This window comes from Callithrix jacchus, chromosome 1, assembly GCF_049354715.1.
Source record: "Callithrix jacchus isolate 240 chromosome 1, calJac240_pri, whole genome shotgun sequence".
NCBI lineage: Eukaryota > Metazoa > Chordata > Mammalia > Primates > Cebidae > Callithrix > Callithrix jacchus.
In genome coordinates this window covers 8318542-8339981 of record NC_133502.1, presented here as the reverse complement: position 1 = coordinate 8339981, position 21440 = coordinate 8318542, and the positions used below count along the sequence as shown (strand labels likewise).

The 21440-nt window shown below is 35.6% G+C and overlaps 1 protein-coding gene across 3 annotated transcripts in view; it reads right to left on the bottom strand.

Annotated features, from left to right (window-relative positions):
• Positions 1 to 21440, bottom strand: part of GPC5 (glypican 5) — a 1444351-nt gene that overhangs the window by 291107 nt on the left and 1131804 nt on the right. The gene's annotated exons all lie outside the window — the stretch shown is intronic.

Genomic DNA, 21440 nt, shown 5'->3' with positions numbered 1-21440 from the left:
CACATGGCCTGGCTCCTCTTTTCATTTACTGCCTGTTTCATCCTGTTCAAATCATTTAACCCCAATCCCAAGCCTCAATTTGCTCTATGATGAAATGCACAAAGTCGCTGTCTTTTTATACTTCAGAATGACACTGGGGATAGAACTGGAACCATGTTTGTGGCAGCAATTTATGAACTGTGAGATATTAGTCTAATCACTCTCAGAATCCCTGCCTCAGCTGTTTGGATGCCCCACCCACATTTTCAGAAATGGACAAAACTGGCCCCCTCTCAAATCATGGATGCAACAACTGATTGCATATTTCCCCAAGGGAATATTTAATGTTGGGGATGTCTCACAATGTACGTTACACTTAAGAGTCAACAGGTGATATGTCTTGGTGAGAAGGGCCTAGAATTTGGAATCAAGAGGAGGAGGAGAAACACGTGGAGCAGTCACTCACTCACCAGCTATGTGGCTTTTGGCAATTTGCTTATTGCACTAAGCTTCAGTTTCCGCACTGGTAAAATTAAGATGATATTTGAACTCAGCACTTTGGGTGGCTGTTGTGAAAGTCACCTCTAGCAATGTAGGCAAAGGTGTCATAAAAATACAGGCACACTATAAAAATAACATTAATAGGCATAATTGTAGTTGATACATTTCAATTCAGACACTTTCTTTTGAATATTTGGTAGGTTCTGCTGTGTTGGTTGCATATGTGTTTTGCTCCATATATAATTTTTTGGACTTCATCTCTCCATTTTTTTACATGTAAACATATCATAATATTAACATCAATTGAAGGTTAATTATATCAACTTAGAAAAATCTTTAAATCAGAAATAAAATTTATTCGTATTTGAGTTACAGAACAATATCTGCTAAAAGGTTTAAGTTAAATAATCTTTACTTGTGTGTTCCTAAAATATTTTGGAAGAAGCAAACTAAATTCTGCAGGGCAAAGGAAATTATTCCACAACCCTCTCAGTAAACTGAAAATTAAAAAATTATTTCAAATCATAATTGACTTGATCAGAATAATTTTTAAACGTTAATCACAGATCATAATCTGTGATAAATTTTTTCCTTTCAGTTTCAAAACTAGTTCCTCAAATCGTACTTAAATTGATTTGGAAATTATAGAAAATACACCGATATTAACTCTTGGGATTTCAAATATATTTTTAGGATTTTAATTTTGCCTCCTAATTTTACAGCTGACTCTGATTTTGCTCTTTTATGATTTTCAAATATTATCTACAGCTAGCATGTATAAAACATTGTCTTTCTTTAAACACATATGGTGAAAATCATTCAAGCAGATGGCTATCCACAGTCATTGGGAATAGAGGATCGAGTGTCAGCTCAGTTGCTGCTGAAATGGAGTCCAACTTAATAGCTCAAATGAGGACACGGATTAAAGTGGAAATTGCAGACTGAAATATTCTGCATTTGATCATAAAGTGATTATAGGAAGGAAAGAACACAGTGTAACTGTCTATATTTTAAAAGGAGGCAGGCTCCTGACAGTTCTGTGCTGTATCAGTTCATAATTAAAGCAAGCAATATAAGTCCATTTTTAAAACACTAATATGTCTTAGATTTTTTTTATAAGAAGAGGCCAAGTTCTTGCAGATGTACAGTGGCATTAAAATCCCCTTTCTTGACATTGATAATCCTGGTGCACTGGACTTGCAAAACAGACTTTAGTTTTGCTTTGCTAGGGGTAGGGTAATGTCCCTGACCTGTTCCCCATTCATTCTAGCCAGGTGTTCAGATGTTCTTGATGACCTTCTCTGCTATTCCCAAGACTCATATTTAGTGGCTGGCAATTTTATTTAGCACAAACAACACATTCTAAGATGAGGCAAAGATTTGGGTTGCTCATGAGCTCCTATTTGAATAACCGTATTATGTTCTAGCTATGTAACTAGCACAGTTAGATCCTGGCATACCATCAGAATAATGTAACATAGACTACAAGGGCTTACTTGGTGGAATTAAATATTATGGAACAGAGTGAGTGGAGCAAGTCACTTAGCCTCTTTAAGCCTCAATTTCCTCCTCTGCAAAGGAGTTAACAGTAGTACCTACCAGAGGACAGTGTGAGCATTTATTGAAACACTGCATACATATGAGATGTATAGAATATGCCTGAACTAAAGGGAGAGCAGAGACAGAACATACCTTGTTGGCTCCACCCCTTGCTTGCTGCTAGATGTTGGGCAAATAACTTCTCCGTGCCTCGATTTTCCTAGTTCTAAAGTGGGATTAATAGTAACCGTGTGTTCACTGATTTCTTACGAGGACTATATCTAATGTTTATAAAGTACTTAGTACAGGGCCAGCCCTTAGTGATATTATCATAAGCACACAGTCATAAGCACACAAATGCATGTTATCATTAGTATCATCATATATTTGTTCAAAACAAATGGAGTGTTGTCGGTAAAATAAAAATTGTCATCTTAAGACGCCATGAAAGTTAGAAAGCTAAATAAGAATATTATAACAAACTAAATACTCTGTTGACACAAATATATTTTAAACAAACCAAGCTGGAAATATCTTTATCATAAATTGATAGTGGACAAAAGAAGTGTTCTCCCATGCTGAGCAATACTAAATGTAATTGTTTTTTTACTTGCAGTTTTAAATTTGTCTTTTCCTTTTAGTTTTGTGCAAAGAATATCCCAGTCTCTGCTCACTATGGGGAACTGTCAGGTAGGCATACTTAGAATTTTCTCAAGGTAACAGATGGGTTAAAACATTGTTTTTTCCCATTTCAATTTTAATAGGCAAAATATTATTGCATTGGTAATAAATATTAGTAGTAACCTGAACATTTATTTATTCTCTTTTAGAGACCAAGTCTCACTATATTACTCAGGTTGGTCTTGAACTTTTGTGGCCTCAAGCAATTCTCCTGCCTCATCCAGTGTTGGGATATCAGCGTGAGCCACTGTCCTCAGCCAGTATTATAACAAACTAAACTGAATATTCTGTTAGTCTCTATTGCTCAGCCAATAACCTGAATATTTCTTTTTCAGTTTCTGGGATTTTTCTTCCTTTCGTTATCATTTATTTAAATCAGATGAGCTGAATTAAGAAATGCCAAAAAACCAGTATATTAGTTTTATAGTGCTGCCATACCACATTGCCACAAACTGAGTGGCTTAAAACATAACAGATTTAACATCTTACAGCTCTGTAGGTCAGAGGCCAAGACTACCTCACTGGATTAAAATCAAAACACTAACAGTACTGTGTTTCCCCTGGAAGCTTTATGGGAAAATTCATGTTCTCTTTTCAGCTTCTAGAGGCTGCCCCCATTCCTTGGCTGCTGGCCTCCTTCCTCTAGTATCTGCATTTCACACATCTCATCATTATGATACTGACTTTTACTCTTTGAATTTTAATGCCCCTTCTGGTTACATTGAGGGCATTCCGTTAATCCAGGATAATCTCCCCATTCTAACATCAGTTGACTCACAGCATTCATGCCATTTATAACCTTAATTCCACTTGATCATGTAACTGAACATATTCATAGTTTCTAGGATTAGAATATGCACATCTTTGGGGAGGAGGCATTCTTCTGTATATCATCAGCCTGTGAAATCTTGTGTCTAACTGGGTCATTACAGTATGAATTATGTGAAAAAAGTGATAAATTCCCCTTTGCTTACAAATGCTGAAAAGCAGCAGAGATGATGGGTTTTGTGTGCACAAGGTGAAGCAGACGATGCCAAGAGTATTTTACGTATCATCAGATCTTCAGGAAATGTTGGCCTCAGGAAATTTTTAGCACTGGAAACAAAACTGAAAGAGTGGATGTTCACATGGGCTTTAAGGAAAGAACTGTCCATTTTGTGTGAATACCTGATGTGGGTAAAGACCTCCTCACCCTTTCAAACAAGAAGCATCCAAGTATCAAGTTTTTATCAACTTCTATGAAAGCTGTCTTTGTAGACGGCATCAAAGACTCCCCGAAAGTTCTGCTGATATACTAGATCTTAAAGGTCAATCATGATGTGCCATCAAATATTTATTATATGTTATCCTCTAGGTCAATTAATAGCAAAAAAGCAAAAAAACTAAACTCAGAGTTAAATAGAATAAGTTTGACCAATTTGGTAATCTCTTTAATATTGTTACGTATATATTTTATTTATATATTTACATTTTATTGCATTATGCTATTAAGCTTTTGCAGTTGGGCTTTTCTGGTTGAGAATTGGAAGGTAAGGATCAAAATGCATCAATAGAAGTGAAGAATAAGTTCTTACATTCTAGGTGAGGAAACAGAATACACTGGAGCACTGATGGATATTACTCCTGAAGACCAAATTGTAACACTAGAGCCAGATTATCATGAAAATCAAGAAAAAAGCTAAAATAGGTTTAAGGACCATTCCATTTATTTGCTAATGGTTGGACTGACTTAAAATCCATTAGGCTCTTCAAGGGCCATGATCAATACTTTTGAAACTTTCAACTCCCTTGGGGACCTGAAAATTTGTGGAGCATGATGTAAAGAATTGGCCGAATCAGCTTATTTTAAATATTCTTCTATTCAATCTCCTTGTCTTCAAGTGATTCCTTTAGCTTTAAAAATATTGAAAGGTAATTTGAGCTAGTGGAAACAATATTCTTTTAAATCAAGTTCTGTATATCTCCAAATATTTTGATTTTCACTCATGAGAAGATGACAGGTGCTGATTTCTAAGTTGATAACTACTCAAAAATTTGTGGGCATGGATCATCTTGCTGCTGAACTGTTATCAAATTAGTCTCTGGAAAATCAGTATTTCAATAGTGCATAGGACTTTGAATGGTCTGAAACACTCACCTTTCCGTGGTCTCTAACAGATTATCAAGATTAAATGATGATAAGTTCCACACTCAAGACCTCTGATCCCATTAGTTGAGTTACAGTTATTTCCTCACCAGTTTGTATTTTATACTGTAATTATATAATTATTAAAATGACTATTGACTAAAATAAATTTGAATTCACAAACAATGTTGAATACATTGCAATATCTACTAAAGGTTAATCAAAAAATGTTCATGTCAAATGAGAAATGAGAGACACAATTCTAAATAGGAGGGTAAAAATATGAACTCATGTTTCTTTAAAAAATAAAACTTAAAAGAAAAATACATTTCCTTTATATAAAACAAAAATGAAGTGAAACTTCAATCAATAGGCTCATTCTAAAGAAAAAACAAAAAATAACTTGTTTTAGTTGTAAGTGCTGGAAATGAATGTACATTTCTACATATTTAACTGAAATAAAATGTAAATATATACTCACGATTTTTTTACAACTCTGTACTCTAACCAAGTTTCTAAATAGTGGAAACATTTTGTGGTCTTAGTTTGAGAGACAGGGCAACTTTACTAAAAGTTATCAATCCTTTATGTTAATTTTAACTGTAACTTCAAAGCACTAAGAACCCTTGCTCGACACACTTTATAGCACTGTGAAAAAGCTACATATGACCATGTCATCCAGGGGGAAGAACTGACGCCTTGAAGTGAAATTGGCAGGTTTTTATTTGGATGACTCTGGACAGAGATCTTAACCACTTAGATTCAGTTCTTTTATTTAAAAAGAAACACCGCATATTCTCACTCATAGGTGGGTGATGAAAAATGAGAACACATGGACACAGAAAGGGGAGTACTAAACACTGGGGTCTATTGGGGGGAAAAGGGGAGGGCCAGTGGGAGGGGGAGGTGGGGAGGGATAGCCTGGGGAGAAATGCCAAATGTGGGTGAAGGGGAGAAGAAAAGCAAAGCACACTGCCATGTGTGTACCTACGCAACTGTCTTGCATGCTCTGCTTATGTACCCCAAAACCTATAATCCAATAAAAAATTTAAAAAAAAAAAATAAATAAATAAATAAATAAAAAATAAAATAAAAAGATCAAACTTCTAAAACTAATCTTTAAGAGAAGAAATAAAGAAATCAAGGTAAAAGTGGCTGGAGCAGTATAGTCACTCAATAAATGTTAGTTTCTTTCCCCTTCTGGAATAATATATAACCTGTTTTGGAAAACTTACATAGAACTGTGTTGATTTTCTTCAAAATCCAGTTTCCATTAAAATATGTAAGTATTCCTTTAAAGCTTGCTATTTCAGGCAAAAATATGCTTGATTTGCAAACACTTTAGGCACTAGTGGACTCCAGATGGCTTATGAGTCTTCAAAAAGGAAATAAGTGCCTTTTTACCTTCCAGAAGAATCCTGCTTTTCTTGCCTAAAAGTGAATGAATGCAAGAAGAGTATAAGAGGTGTCATACTTTTACATCTGGATGTTTAATGCGGTTCTCCCTTCAATCTGCCCATTGTAAAGTTTATCTGATTATTCCCTGAAGTTTTCTTATTAGGATAAGGAAAAGGTAATATCTTTTATTTGGATTTAAACCAACTTGATCTGAAGTAAATTAGCCTAAAAGTAATAGTTCTAGCTGAAGGCCATTATCCTAAGCAAATTAATGCAGGGATACAAAAACAAATACCACATGTTCTCATTTGCCAATGTGAGCTAACCCTAGGTACACATGACCATAAAGAAGGGAACAAGAGATAGTGGGGTCCACCAGTGAGGGGAGAGAAGGGGGACAAGGACTGAAAAACTACTCTTTGCATACTCTGCTCATTACCTAGGCAGTGAGATCATTTGTATCCCAAACTTCAACATCCTACAATATACCCATGTAACAAAAATGTTTATGTACCCCTGAATTTAAAATAAAATCTGAAATTATGAATAAATTAATTAACAAAACACCAAAAAATAAAACAAAGCAGAAAAAATAGGCACAAATATGACAGTGCGGCTAGCCATATTGCATTAAAACATCAACACAAAACACATGGATAAATCTCTTCAATATCTCAATCTTCATTAGGCTAGTGATTAAAGCAATAGAAAAGTTCCAATTGTATAATTTCATTATCTAGGACACTGATGACTTAGAATCTCTCGTTTCACAGATAGATTCATGCAAAACCTATTGACACAGAGAAGAATAGGTTGCTTTGGGTCCCATTTACCAGCAGAAATGGAAATTATGACTTGCTAAGTGACCATATGAACAACTAGCACTGGAAGGCATATGTCTGCTCCTATGTTCAAAGCACATTCTATCCGAGAACCGCTTTTATTTTAAATATATAAAATAATGTTTTACTTTTTGAAGTAATAATTTATCTCTAGATACTTGGCAATAGCACAGTAAAAATGCAAGACTTTTTTTCTGTGACTGGGATGTATCTTAATTCCGTTTTTAAAAAAATAATTAACTACATAGTATTTAGAAATAATAAAACATTGATGAATAATTAATAGATGATGATTAGGACCACTGAAAACTGTTCTCTTTGTAGGTAAATTTCTAGATCCACAAGGCTGGCTTTAAATCCAAATAAAATATGTTATTTATTTGCATTAATGAAAGTGTTTAGAATGTAGAAATACTGTAATACTAATTTAATTAACTCTGAAATTAAACAGTGATATCAAAGGAAAACTTATGTGTCTTATATCAATTAAACACAGTGAGGAGTACTGTTATTATTTTAATAAAATAACTTAATCCTGTATACTACTTCAGATTGAATAATGTGTTTTTCACTCACTAAAATAGAATTCAAAATACGTCTTCTATCTTACTTGTCTTTTGATAAAATTTTAGTCTTTCTATACTTTTTAACACAGACTAATATACATTATTAGGCATTAAATTTTAACGGTGGAGTGAGTCCAGCATATATTCATGATTTCTTTGTACAAGCAAAGAAAGAATACATTCATCAAGTCCTTTTCAACATAAACTGTTATTTTATACAAGTTAAAATTAAACAGAAAACTACATTTAAATAAATGTGAAAATTTCAAATAGTAAATGGCCTTTGGAATTCTTTTTATGTTTAGTCATCTGTTTCTTTTACAAACTATTCGATAAAAAGCTTAGATAGAACAATTAACACAAAAATGGCATTTTGGGGGGAGAGGGGCTCTTTTGTAAACACTGTTTAGTATTATGAGATCCTATTTTATGTGAGACATTTGCATGGGCATATTAATTCTAAAAAGCTAAGAGATCTTCGACATTATAGATGAAGTAAAGCAAGAAAGAGAAAGCAAATAATTGCACTATTATTACTGGCTATATACCAGGTCCTTAAGAATTTAAGACCATTATAGAAAAATGATATTGATTGGTACCTGCCCATCACCAGATTGGAGTGGGGGAATTTGGTATTTAGAGACCTTTTATTTTCTTCTTGCTATTACACAGTATTATTGAGTTGGATATCAGTAAATCACCTTGTGTTTTGAAGCTTCCCTAATATGCTATACTGCTAGAGTACAGCATATGAGGTTTTACCGTTCAGCCAAACCTTTTGTTTTCACACACAAAAAAAAGCAGTCCTGGGATATTTTTAAACTTGTAGTATAATTGCCATCGTTTTAATGAATGGTGCCATTTTATAGGCATAAAAGGTGAAGTCAAACAAGATGTGTTATTCTTTTTGATAACTTTACCCACTTTTATAAAATCTAAGAATAGTTATCGAAAATATGTAATTCTCATGGACTCAAATCTAGCCCCCAGACCTATAATGAAGCAAAGATGATTTCAGCATACTGAAGAAATAACGAAGCAAAAGAAAGAGGATTCCACATGGGGTTCTCTTCATTGTGTTTTAGAAGGTCGAAATACTCTGGTTATTAACAGAGTATTTCTGAGTTTTCAGAGACATTTAGAAACCAGGAATCTACCTCAGCCCTTTTACAGGAAATAATACAAAAGATAATTCTTTGCCATCTCAGTGCCCACAAATGGCTTCCACTTCACCATTCAGCCTTGTAGGTGGTAGAGCTGGAGGACCTATGTGAGGTGATGGGCATCAAAAGGACTGAGATTTGGAAAGAATATGGTGGAAGGAGAACATAAACTTCCTGGCAAGAACCGACATATTGAGGGAATGGCACAAGAAGGAAGTGGTGTGCCTGGCTGGGCGAAAAATGCACAGGGTAAGGGTGAAATTTATAAGAGGCTATGGAATTGCTGAGAGCTGGGGAGCTGGGGAGCAGGTGAGACGCTATCTTGTTAACTATTGCTGTTTTATATGTTTGGACCTTATTTTAATGTTCTTTGAAGGCACAGTGAAGAATTATAGTTATTTCTGAATTCCTACTGGAGGCTAAAACTGCCTTCTTAAACTATGCAATACATCAACTACTGTATCAAGTGGGTCCCTAAAATTGATAGTTTACAGTCATATAAAGAAAGAGATATCAGGAAAGAGAAGACATTTATCTAATGAGTTGGTCTCTTCAGTCACAACAGTCAATTTGGTTAATGTTACTCACCAATGCATTCTTCTTTCCTTTCTAATCAGCCCCAAGTTTATCTCCTCTGAGGCTCACGCTCAGCAACAGAGATTGATTTACTGAACTATATAAAAGCAGCTTCTCTCCTGCTATAGAAACTCCAAACCTTCTCTTTTCTTCTAAACTTTTCTTTCATAATAAAATAATTTAAGGCAACCTTTCTAATACGAAGACAACTTTACTACATCAGTTGCAGAGGGAGAAGAAAAGTTTGGTTGGTATTAGTGATAACACTGCACAGGTGCATATTTGAAAGAAATCTAGGAGTTTCTCTATTTATGACCATGTAGCATGTATGGAAATGAATAAATGACATTTGTATATTGCTTACTACATTCCAGGCATTATTTTAACTGCATCATACAGTTAACCATTCAGTATTTACAACATGTCAGGAGATAAGTTCCCATTTTGGGATCATTCTCATTGGGATCATTCTCATTTTACACAGAAGAAACTAAGACACTCAGTATTTAAGTGACTTGTTCAAATTCACATCTTTGGCCAATGGCAGAGATGGGATACTGAGACAGAGATCACATGCTCAACCACTACCAATGTTGCCTTTATTGACCTGAAATGACAGTATGTTTAATTAAAATATGTTAGGTATTCTTCATATTTACATTATCTTGAAGTAACATAATGATCATATGTAAATAAGTCTTGCATAACTTACTGAAAAGAGAAAATTGCTTTAAGTAGGTTGAAAAATACAGCAGACTGTGCATATTATGTTACACTATTACTTCACTGAAGAAGGATTTTACTATGGCTAGTCCCATGGATAACTAGGTCACGTCTCAAAGGAAATGCTCTTTCCATAAATCACAAAGGTTAATTGCATAAATTATATTGTGTTTTACTTTGAATGTACTTCAGAAATTTGGAATGTAGTTTGGTACTATAGACATTGCCTGCTCCTGTATCCTTAATGATATGGCTGTTAGGATGAAATATGTATGTATATATGTGATGTGTGTATATACATACATATATACACAAAAAACACATATACACACATATATACAACATATATGTACTTATACACATGTATGCATGTGTATGTATATTCACATATATGCATGTATGTATATATGCACATCCCAAATATATGGAATATATATGTATATGTGCACATTCCATATATATATTTACATAGGTATATACATACGTCTCATACATATCCCATATATATATACACACACACATATATATGGGATGTGTGTACACATATATCCATGTATATGGGATGTGTGTATATACATATATATACACAGATACACATGTCTGTGTGTATACATATACACATATATATGTAGTTTTCGACTTCTCTAACATGTATACTCATTGAGGAGAGCTGGCCTTTCCTGTCTAAAGGTTCACTACAAGACAGACACACTTTTCCTTTGCCTTGTTGTAGAATGACATTTCCCAGAATCCAGGGAAATCATTTTAATTCTCCATATCTGAGGCAGAAGGAAGATGTCATGTGTAAAATAAGGTGAGAATGTTTCTGAACTGGACATTTCCACCTTTGCCCGGCATAGAATCTCATCCATGAGTATTGTGCTAATGTCTACACCAGTAATAAAGAGAACAATTACGTTCTAGACTTGCTCCATTTACTATCTCCTTTTCTCACTACTTCCACTACCAACATTAGTGTGAAAGCCAATCACAAACCTTAACTGATTTTGCTGGGGCCCATTCAGAGACTTTCTGGTTTATCTGCTTGTTAAAACAGTGGGACGTGGAAACGTATGTGAGGTAGGGGCCATACTGATTTGCAGTATTAATTTTGGCAGAAATCATGCGGCAAACCTTGCAGGCCGAAAACCACAAATGTATGAGGATCTGTGATGTTGTCACCAGCAGAAATCCAATATTTTCTTATCAGTTATTTGCTTTTATCTCAAAATATCATATACACATCCTTTGTAATCAAAGCAGTTCTTACACTTACTTATAGATTTTATCCTTTCATATGTTGAAAACATAAATATAGGCTCTATCATGATTTGTTTATATTTTGCTAATAAGATTTAAGATAATTGCTATCTTTAATAATTCTCCTTCATTTATGCCAATAAAGTCATATTCTGCGTAACAAACCAAAAGGTCCTCTGTTGCAGCAGAATCAAACATAGCAGCCTAACAGCAAAAACAAAAAACAAACAAACAAAAAAAACCAAAAGGTCAAGAATCCCTGCTATGAAGTGATATACCGTGGGAAAAGGGTGTAGAAAAACAAATGAACCTAGAGCCTTTTCTGCTTGCATCTTTTGAAATTGGTGCTGAACGCCTGGGTGCCTGCAGAAAGGGGACAGACTGTTAAATGTTCTTCACTGTGATGGTCAGTCAGATGTGGTCACATGAGGAGGCAGTGGAGAGAGTCCAGAAACAAACTTTATGTGCTCACAGGCCCTGTAGACAGTAGACATGATACCAAATGGGACCATGTGGAAAAAACACCAGGGTAGTCAGAAGACAAAAGATAAGACAAGGAGAAAGTTTAGGCCCAAGGCTTTGAGTTTCCCTGGCAAGGTACCGCAAGGTGATCAGTTTAGGATTAACTAGTCTGAATAATTTTAGTGAGCTCTAAGCAACAGAGTGGTCCTTAGTCACCAGGTTCCTTTCCCTGGAATGATTCAGACAGAAGAATATTGCCTGTTGTGGTAAGAGAGCCAGAGAGTGGAGGGCTGGCTCTGGACTGGTTCATTTGCAAATGAAAGGTGTGCCCCTGACTAGGCACTTCCAACTCTAAGAATTGAGTAGCAGCAGGAGAGGCAGTCTCTCCTTAGCTAGAAAGAATTTTTAAGATGTCAAAACATCATAGTATGCATAAAATATATAGTATGCAGAAAATAGTAAACTTACTGGCCCTCACCCACTACCCGTTCCCCCCGGCCACACACATCCTCACACACTACAAAGAGCATCTGACAGAAGTCAGGCTAGCTGTCCAGATGCTGATATATCATTGCTTATACATATATTTTTAGCCCACCTCTTTCATCGTTGCATTGTATGCTTCTCCATTAAATCTAAGGAATCTCCACTTCCTTAAAGATACCGTGTTGAAGTTGTCCCTTACATTTTCATCTATTGCCGGGTGATGTATGATCCTGTAGTTCTGAGGGGAAATAAGCCAAGCACCAAGGGTGAGCCTTGGTCTCTTGCTGCCTGAGCAGGAGTTGAAAGAGGAGGTCCTAGTCTTTCAGACAGAATGTCCAATGGCCTGGAATACTGTTACCACAAGAGTATTTTTTGATGCTTGCTCCCTGCTGATCATGCCTGAAAAACACTTTCTAGAAATCTGATGTGTCAGAAGGGAACTCTGCCATGCTGACTTCACAGCACCAGGACCACAAGGAGCTCTGACACTTCAGGGGGTTTAGTACGCAACTGCCTGCATGTGGTGAGACAATATTAATATTTATTCAGGTATTTGTTTTATCTTTTTTTCTATTACTATATGTGCTAAATAATAATTTTGTCCTAGGTTATGTTCTAAGGGTTAGCAAAAGAGTTTACTTTGTTTTCTAAGTCTTATATTTACTATTTTAAGAAGTGTACAGAAGAATCACTATCTTCCCTGTCTGCCCCAGTGATATTATCATTTCAGAAACATTGGAGGTTTTCAAGAAACCATATTTTTAAAAAGGTGTATATATAACAAACATAACCCTGAGAAACTACCTTACTGAGTTTATGAATGAATAAACCCTTCTATCATTTTGACTATGATAATAACTACACAAATGCATATAATACTTGGGTGGCATTGGATAATATTTTATGTAGTTATATGCACTTTTATCATTTTTGAAAAAAATTACACAATAACCAACCCTAAGATATAATGTTATTTGCATATAACTTTATTAGAAAATTCATAAATTTAAAGAATGAAAAACATTGAGATAATCATTGTAATTTATGTACTGTATTTAGAATCCAAGTCTATATGAAAGTATAGCTTCCTTTAATTGAAAGAACTATCCTTATCAGCTTTCCTGAAGTCCTGAATGCTTGATTTACTACCAATTATGCCACCGATCTCTAAATAGCAGTTACCTTTTATCTCATATTTCCACTGCCAGTATTAATCTTCTCTTAATTTTCCAGTTACCTGTTTTCTTGATGATGTAAATAAAATTTTGTTTTAGTACCTTGGATCCCATCTTGTTGATCTCATGAACTCTGAACTCTTCATATTTATCATTTCCTTTTTTAATCTGGATATAGAATGGAATTTTATTTCTCAAATACAGTCTTTACTAAATGTCAAAAAACATTTTCTGATATTCCAGGTACTGTTCCAGCCCCTGAAGATGCTGAGTCCCAGTCCTCTGAGAGCAAACAAGCAGTTACAAGAGCAGGTGATGATTGCCATAATTCAGGTAAGTCTACATGCTGGCTGAGAGTAACTCTGTGCAGGTTTGCCAGGGGAATTGATTCCTGAGTCAATTTAAAATCATTAGTGGAAGTTAGGCATTCAGCATTATGACTTATCCACCTGTATATCACCTGCCCCTTATATGGTACTTGTGTCAGACAGAGAGGAGATGTTCAATAAATGTTAGATTTGACTGAAGAATGAGGAAAACAGGGTTTTGGCAACTGAAAGCAATCATCTGTGTTAGAGGACAGACTGCAATTCATGAAAAAGTTTAGAAATGTGTTTGAAAATATGCCAGGGTCTTTATAATGAATTTCCAGACTATACAAGGTGTTGACAATTTATTTTAAGACAATGAGATTCCAATTGGGGTTAAGTATAATCTAATTTAGTTTTTATAATGTGTAATTGGGCTTCTTATACAAAGTTTGATCTTGTAAAAAGGCCTACCAGAGCTTCTCCCAGATGTCTAGTAAAGAATCTACATAGCTTTTTAAAAAATCAAGCTTTAAGCACATCCACATGGTAAGACAGAAGAACAAATATTTCAAAATCTGGAAAAATGTTGATGCTATCACTGATGGAGCTGGATTGAGAGAAAGAATTGGTGGTCTATTTATACACACTTGACAAAAAGGGCAAACTCGGCACCATCAAAAGGGGCTAGGAAAGCACTATAGCCCTCCACAAGATCTCTGCCTCTCCACTTTTTTTTTCTCTCAGAGATCCTAAAATTGTGCTAACAAAAAATAAATAAATATCGAGAGCCGTCAGTTCTGTTATCTGATCTCTGATAACTGTTGCAAAGATTAAAACATTCCCCATGCCTCTCCTTTCCTTCTCTCTTGTTTTAGAAATGGCAGTGAGGAAATCTTTTCCTCTCCTGTTTATAGGGGAATCCTTTTTAAAAAACTGCTTATACACCAGACTGTAATACATAGGCTATCCCAACATATTGAAAAGGGCAGAAATTGTACAGGTGACACTTCAGACCACAGTGCACTACAATGAAAGACAGTTAACACTGTTTTAACAACACATGATAATCTATAACAAAAGGTTAGTACATATTTAATTGCTCTCTGGATGGGCAATGACTTTCTAAGCATGTAATTTTAGGAAAAGAGGAAAAAATTACTACATTAATAAATGTGGTTGAACGCTTGTCTTTGCTCTCTGGAAGCTTTTGCTTATTATGAAAGGAGCACCTATCACATTAATACTGAGACTGGGTATTTTCAAGTCTGCATTAACTGACAATCTGTACATTCGTTGAAGACTGTAACTGTGTACCTTAGGTCTCTATATACTGCCTGTTACATAATGGATATTAATGAATATCTCACTGAGGACTTTTTCTAAAAATCACACATTGAATAAAATGTCAACAAATATATTTGCAAGTCAAAAAGACTTGTACTCTAGTAGAAAAATGTTTTAAAAAGTCCAGACTATTCAGACATCTGAATTATTAATAAACCATTCTAAATATTGAGTCCAACTGCAATTAAAATAAATCATTTTAAAACCAGATCATACCAATTTTGCTTAGTAAGTTAGCAGACGTATACATTGTTTCACAGGGTGATGGTATGAATGTAGATTCATTACAATCTTCCTAGAATATTTGTAAAAAGGAAAAGCAGGAGATACTTTACCACCATCACAAAACAAAAACAAAACAGAAACCGAATCATATTATTTATTATCCCATATAAAGTCCAAATACTCAATTTACAGGAAATAAAGGAGAGTATAAAAATATCAATTCATGAAAAAAATCAGATAAAGTTACTAAAAGTGATTCAGCCACAGCCCAAGAAGATTACTTATATTATTCTCCATGTTCTCCACTTTAGTATACACTTGGATATGAAATACATTTCCTACTAGTAATGTTACGGATGTAATACTCTCTCTCGGCTGCACTCTAACGTACTACTCTAATAGATCTTACCATGTCAAGAATGCAACCCATGTAGCAGATGTATTTTGCTAGTCTATGAAATACAGATATATGTAATATATATTTTGACATCTTTATTAAACTATATCTATATATTGTATTAATGTATACATTTATATAATACATTGTGATTATGTTTTATGCAATATGTGCTTTCATTCTAAAATCCCATATTCTTACATATCTGATTTTTAAATTAAAATTGAAAATAAATTATATGTATTTATCTTATAGTATTTATATAATTTTATTTATATAAACAGAGGACATTTTCAATGGTAATGGTAAATCATTTCTTCATTGCTGATTTTATTAAATTTTTTCTTCTTTTAATTAAGTAGGTTTTTGTTCCATATGTTTATAAGATTAAGTCATTTTCTTTTATTCTAAAATGGGCAAAATGTTTCATTACCAAATAAAGAATGAACATCTGGGAAGTATTCAACATGGCATGGTAAGAACAACTCAGGATTGTAGCTCTCAGTGAACACACAGAGGCTGCTACAGGTGTACCCCAGACAAGCAAGGCCTGGAGTGCACCTCAGCAGTCATACAGTGGAGGGCCTAGACTGGTAGAAGGAAAACCAAGTAACAGAAATACCTCATCATCAACAATCTGGGCGTCCACTCAGAGACCCAATCAAAAAGTCAGCAACTACTCAGACAACAGGTGTTTAAATCCACAAAGATGGGAAGAAACCAGTGCAAAAAGGAGGAAAACGCCCGAAACCAGAACACATTGCCTCCTACAAAGGACCAAAACTCCTCACCAGCAAGGGAACAAAACTGGACAGAGAATGACTGTGACGAAATGATGGAATTAGACTTCAGAAGGTGGGTAATGAGAAACTTCTGTGAGCTAGAAGAACATGTTCTAAATCAATGCAAAGAAACTAAGAACCTTGAAAAAAGGTTTGAAAGAAGATTTGAGGAAATGATAACAAGAATGGATAACTTAGAGAGGAATATGAATGAATTGAAGGAGCTGAAAAACACAACATGAGAAATTCACGAAGCATGCACAAGTTTCAACAGCTGAATTGACCAAGCAGAAGAAAGAATATCTGAAGTCGAAGATCAACTCAATGAAATAAAATGAGAAACCAAGATTAGAGAAAAAAACGCAAAAAGGAATGAACAAAGTCTCCAAGAAATGTGTGACTATGTGAAGAGACCTAACCTATGTTTGATAGGTGTACCAGAAGGTGATGAAGAGAACAAATTCAAGCTGGAAACTACTCTTCAGAATATTATCCAGGAAAATTGCCCCAACCTAGCAAGGTAGGCCAACACTCAAATCCAGGAAATACAGAGAACACCACAAAGATATTCCACAAGAAGAGCAATCACAAGGCACATAATTGTCAAATTCACCAGGGTTGAAATGAAGGAGAAATACTAAGGGCAGCCAGAGAGAAAGGTCAGGTCACCCACAAAGGGAAGACCATCAGACTCACAGCAGATCTCTCAGCAGAAACTCTACAAGCCAGAAGAGAATGGGGGCCAATATTCAACATCCTTAAATAAAAGAACTTTCAACCCAGAATTTCATATCCAGCCAAACTGAGCTTCAGAAGTGAAGGAAAAAAAAATCCTTTGCGAACAGGCAAGTACTCAGAGATTTTGTCACCACCAGGCCTGCTTTACAAGAGCTCCTAAAAGAGGAACTACACATAGAAAGGAACAACCAGTACCAGCCACTCCAAAAACATACCAAATGGTAAAGAGCATCAACAAAATGAAGAATCTGCATCAACTAACGGGCAAAACAGCCAGCTAGCATCAAAATGGCAGTATCAAATTCACATATAACAATATTAACCCTAAATGTAAATGGGCTAAATGCACCAGTCAAAAGACACAGACTGGCAAATCGGATAAAAAGCCAAAACCCATCGGTGTGCTGTATCCAGGAAACCCATCTCACATGCAAGTATAGTTAAAGGCTCAAAATAAAGGGATGGAGGAAGATTTACCAAGCAAATGGAGAGCAAAAAAAAGCAGGAGTTGGAATTCTCATCTCTGATTAAATAGACTTTAAAGCAACAAATATCAAAAGAGACAAAGAAGGTCATTACATAATGGTAAAACAATAGATACAACAAGAAGAGCTAATGATTGTAAATATATATGGACCCAATACAGGAGCACCCAGATATATAAGGCAAGTTCTTAATGACTTAGAAAGAGACTTAGACTCCCACACAATAATAGTGGGAGACTTTAACACTCCACTGTCAATATTAGACAGATCAACCAGACAGAAAATTAACAAGGATATCCAGGGCTTGAACTCAGACCTGGAACAAGCAAACCTGATAGACATTGACAGAACTCTCCACCCCAAATCCACAGAATATACATCCTTCTCAGCACCACATCACACCTACTCTAAAATTGACCACATAATTGGAAGTAAAGCACTCCTCAGCAAATGCAAAACAACCGAAATCATAACAAACAGTCTCTCAGACAATAGTGCAACCAAGTTAGAACTCAGAATTCAGAAACTAACCCAGAACTGTACAACTTCATGGAAACTGCACAACTGGCTCTTGAATGTTGACTGGATAAACAATGAAATGAAGGCAGAAATAAAGAAGTTCTTCAAAACCAATGAGAATTAAGACACAACATGCCAGAATTTCTGGGACACATTTAAAGCAGTCTCTAGAGGAAAATATATAGCAATAAGTGCCCATATGAGAAGAGTGGAGAGTCCAAAATTGACACCCTATCATCAAAATTGAAAGAGCTAGAGGAGCAAGATCAAAAAAAACTCAAAACCTAGCAGAAGACAAGAAAAAACTAAGATCAGAGCTGAACTGAAGGAGATAGAGACACAAAAAACCCTTCAAAAAAGCAATAAATACAAGAGCTGGTTCTTTGAAAAGATAACAAAATAGACAGACCAATAGCCAGACTGATAAACAAGAAAAGAGAGAACAACCAAGTAGATGCAATAAAAAATGATAAAGGGGAAATCACCACAGACTCCACAGAAATTCAAACCATCATCAGAGAATATTACAAACAACTCTATGCACATAAACTAGTAAACCTGGAAGAAATGGATAAATTCCTGGACACCTGTGTCCACCCAAGCCTAAACCAGGAGGAAGCCAAAACTATGAATAGAACAATAACAAGGTCTGAAGTTGAGGCAGCAATTAAGAGCCTACCACACAAAAAAAGCCCTGGTCCAGATGGGTTCACAGCCGAATTCTACCAGACACACAAAGAAGAACTGGTACCATTCCTTCTGAAACTATTCCAAATAATCCAAAAAGAGGGAGTCCTTCCCAAATCATTTTATGAGACCAACATCATCCAGTTACCAAAACCTGGCAGAGAGCCAACAAGAAAAGAAAACTTCAGGCCAATATCCATGATGAACATAGATGCAAAAATCTTCAATAAAATACTGGCAAGCCGATTGCAACAGCACATCAAAAAACTTATCCATCATGATCAAGTAGGATTCATCCCGGGGATGCAAGGCTGGTTCAACATACGCAAGTCTATAAATGTAATTCACCACATAAACAGAACCAAAAACAAAAACCACATGATTATCTCAATTGATGCAGAGAAAGCCTTTGACAAAATTTAACAGCCCTTTATGCTAAAAACCTCAATAAACTCAGTCTCGATGGAACGTATCTCAAAGTAATAAAAGCTATTTAAGACAAACCAACAGCCAATATCATACTGAATGGGCAAAAACTGGAAGCATTCCCTTTGAAATCCGGCACTAGACAAGGATGCCCTCTTTCACCACTCCTATTCAATATAGTACTGGAAGTTCTAGCCAGAGCAATCAGGCAAGAATAAGAAATAAATGGTATTCAAATAGGAAAGGTGGAAGCCAAATTGTCTCTATTTGCAGATGACATGAAAGTATACCTAGAAGACCCCATCGCCTCAGCCCAAAAACTCCCGAAACTGATAAGCAACTTCAGCAAAGTCTCAGGACATAAAATCAATGTGCAAAAATCACAAGCATTCCTATACACCAATAACAGACTGAAAGAGAGCCAAATCAAGAATGAACTGCTATTCGCAATCGCTACAAAAAGAATAAAATACTTAGGAATACAACTCACAAGGAATGTAAGAGCCCTTCAAGGAAAACTACAAACCACTGCTCAACGAAATAAGAGAGGACACAAACAGATGGAGAAACATTCCATATTCATGGTTAGGAAGAATTAATATCATGAAAATGGCTATACTGCCCAAAGTAATTTACAGAATCAACGCTATCCCCATCAAGCTACCATTGACTTTCTTCACAGAACTGGAAAAAACCACCATGAACTTCATATGGAACCAAAAGAGAGCCCGCATAGCCAAGTCAATTCTAAGCAAAAAGAACACAGCAGTGGGCATCACACTACTGGATTTCAAACTATACTACAAGATTACAGTAATCAAAACAGCATGGTACTGGTAAAAAAACAGAGATATAGACCAATGGAACAGAACAGAGGCATCGGAGGTGACACAACATATCTACAATCATACAATATTGGATAAACCTGACAAAAACAAGCAATGGGGAAAGGATTCCCTGTTTAATAAATGGTGTTGGGAAAACTGGCTAGCCATGTGCAGAAAGCAGAAACTGGACCCCTTCCTGACACCTTACAGTAAAATTAACTCCAGATGGATTTAAGACTTAAACATAAGACCTGGCACCATAAAAACCCTAGAAGAAAATTTAGGCAAAACCATTCAGGACATAGGAGTAGGCAAGGACTTCATGACCAAAACACCAAAAGCATTGGCAACAAAAGCCAAAATAGACAAATGGGACCTAATCAAACTCCACAGCTTCTGCACGGCAAAAGAAACAGTCACTAGAATGAATCGGCAACCAACAGAATGGGAAAAATTTTTTGCAGTTTACCCAACTGACAAAGGGCTGATATCCAGAATTTACAAACAACTCAAACAGATTTACAGGAGAAAAACAAACAAGCCCATTCAAAAATGGGCAAAGGATATGAACAGACACTTGACAAAAGAAGACATATATGAGGTCAACAATCATATGAAAAAATGCTCACCATCACTGGTCATTAGAGAGATGCAAATCAAAACCACATTGAGATACCATCTCACGCCAGTTAGAATGGCGATTATTAAAAAATCTGGAGACAACAGATGCTGGAAATGATGTGGAGAAATAGGAACACTTTTACACTGTTGATGGGAGTGTAAATTAGTTCAACCATTGTGGAAGACAGTGTGGCGATTCCTCAAGGCCTTAGAAATAGAAATTCCATTTGACCCAGCAATCCCATTACTGGGTATATACCCAAAGGACTATAAATCGTTCTACTATAAGGACACATGCACACAAATGTTCATGGCAGCACTGTTTACAATAGCAAAGACCTGGAACCAACCCAAATGCCCATCAATGATAGACTGGATTGGGAAAATGTGGCACATATACACCATGGAATATTATGCAGCAATCAAAAATGATGAGTTCGTGTCGTTTGTAGGGACACGGATGAATCTGGAGAACATCATTCTCAGCAAACTGACACAAGAACAGAAAATGAAATACCGCATATTCTTACTTATAGGTGGGTGATGAAAAATGAGAACATATGGACACAGGGAAAGGAGTACTAAACACTGGGGTCTATTGG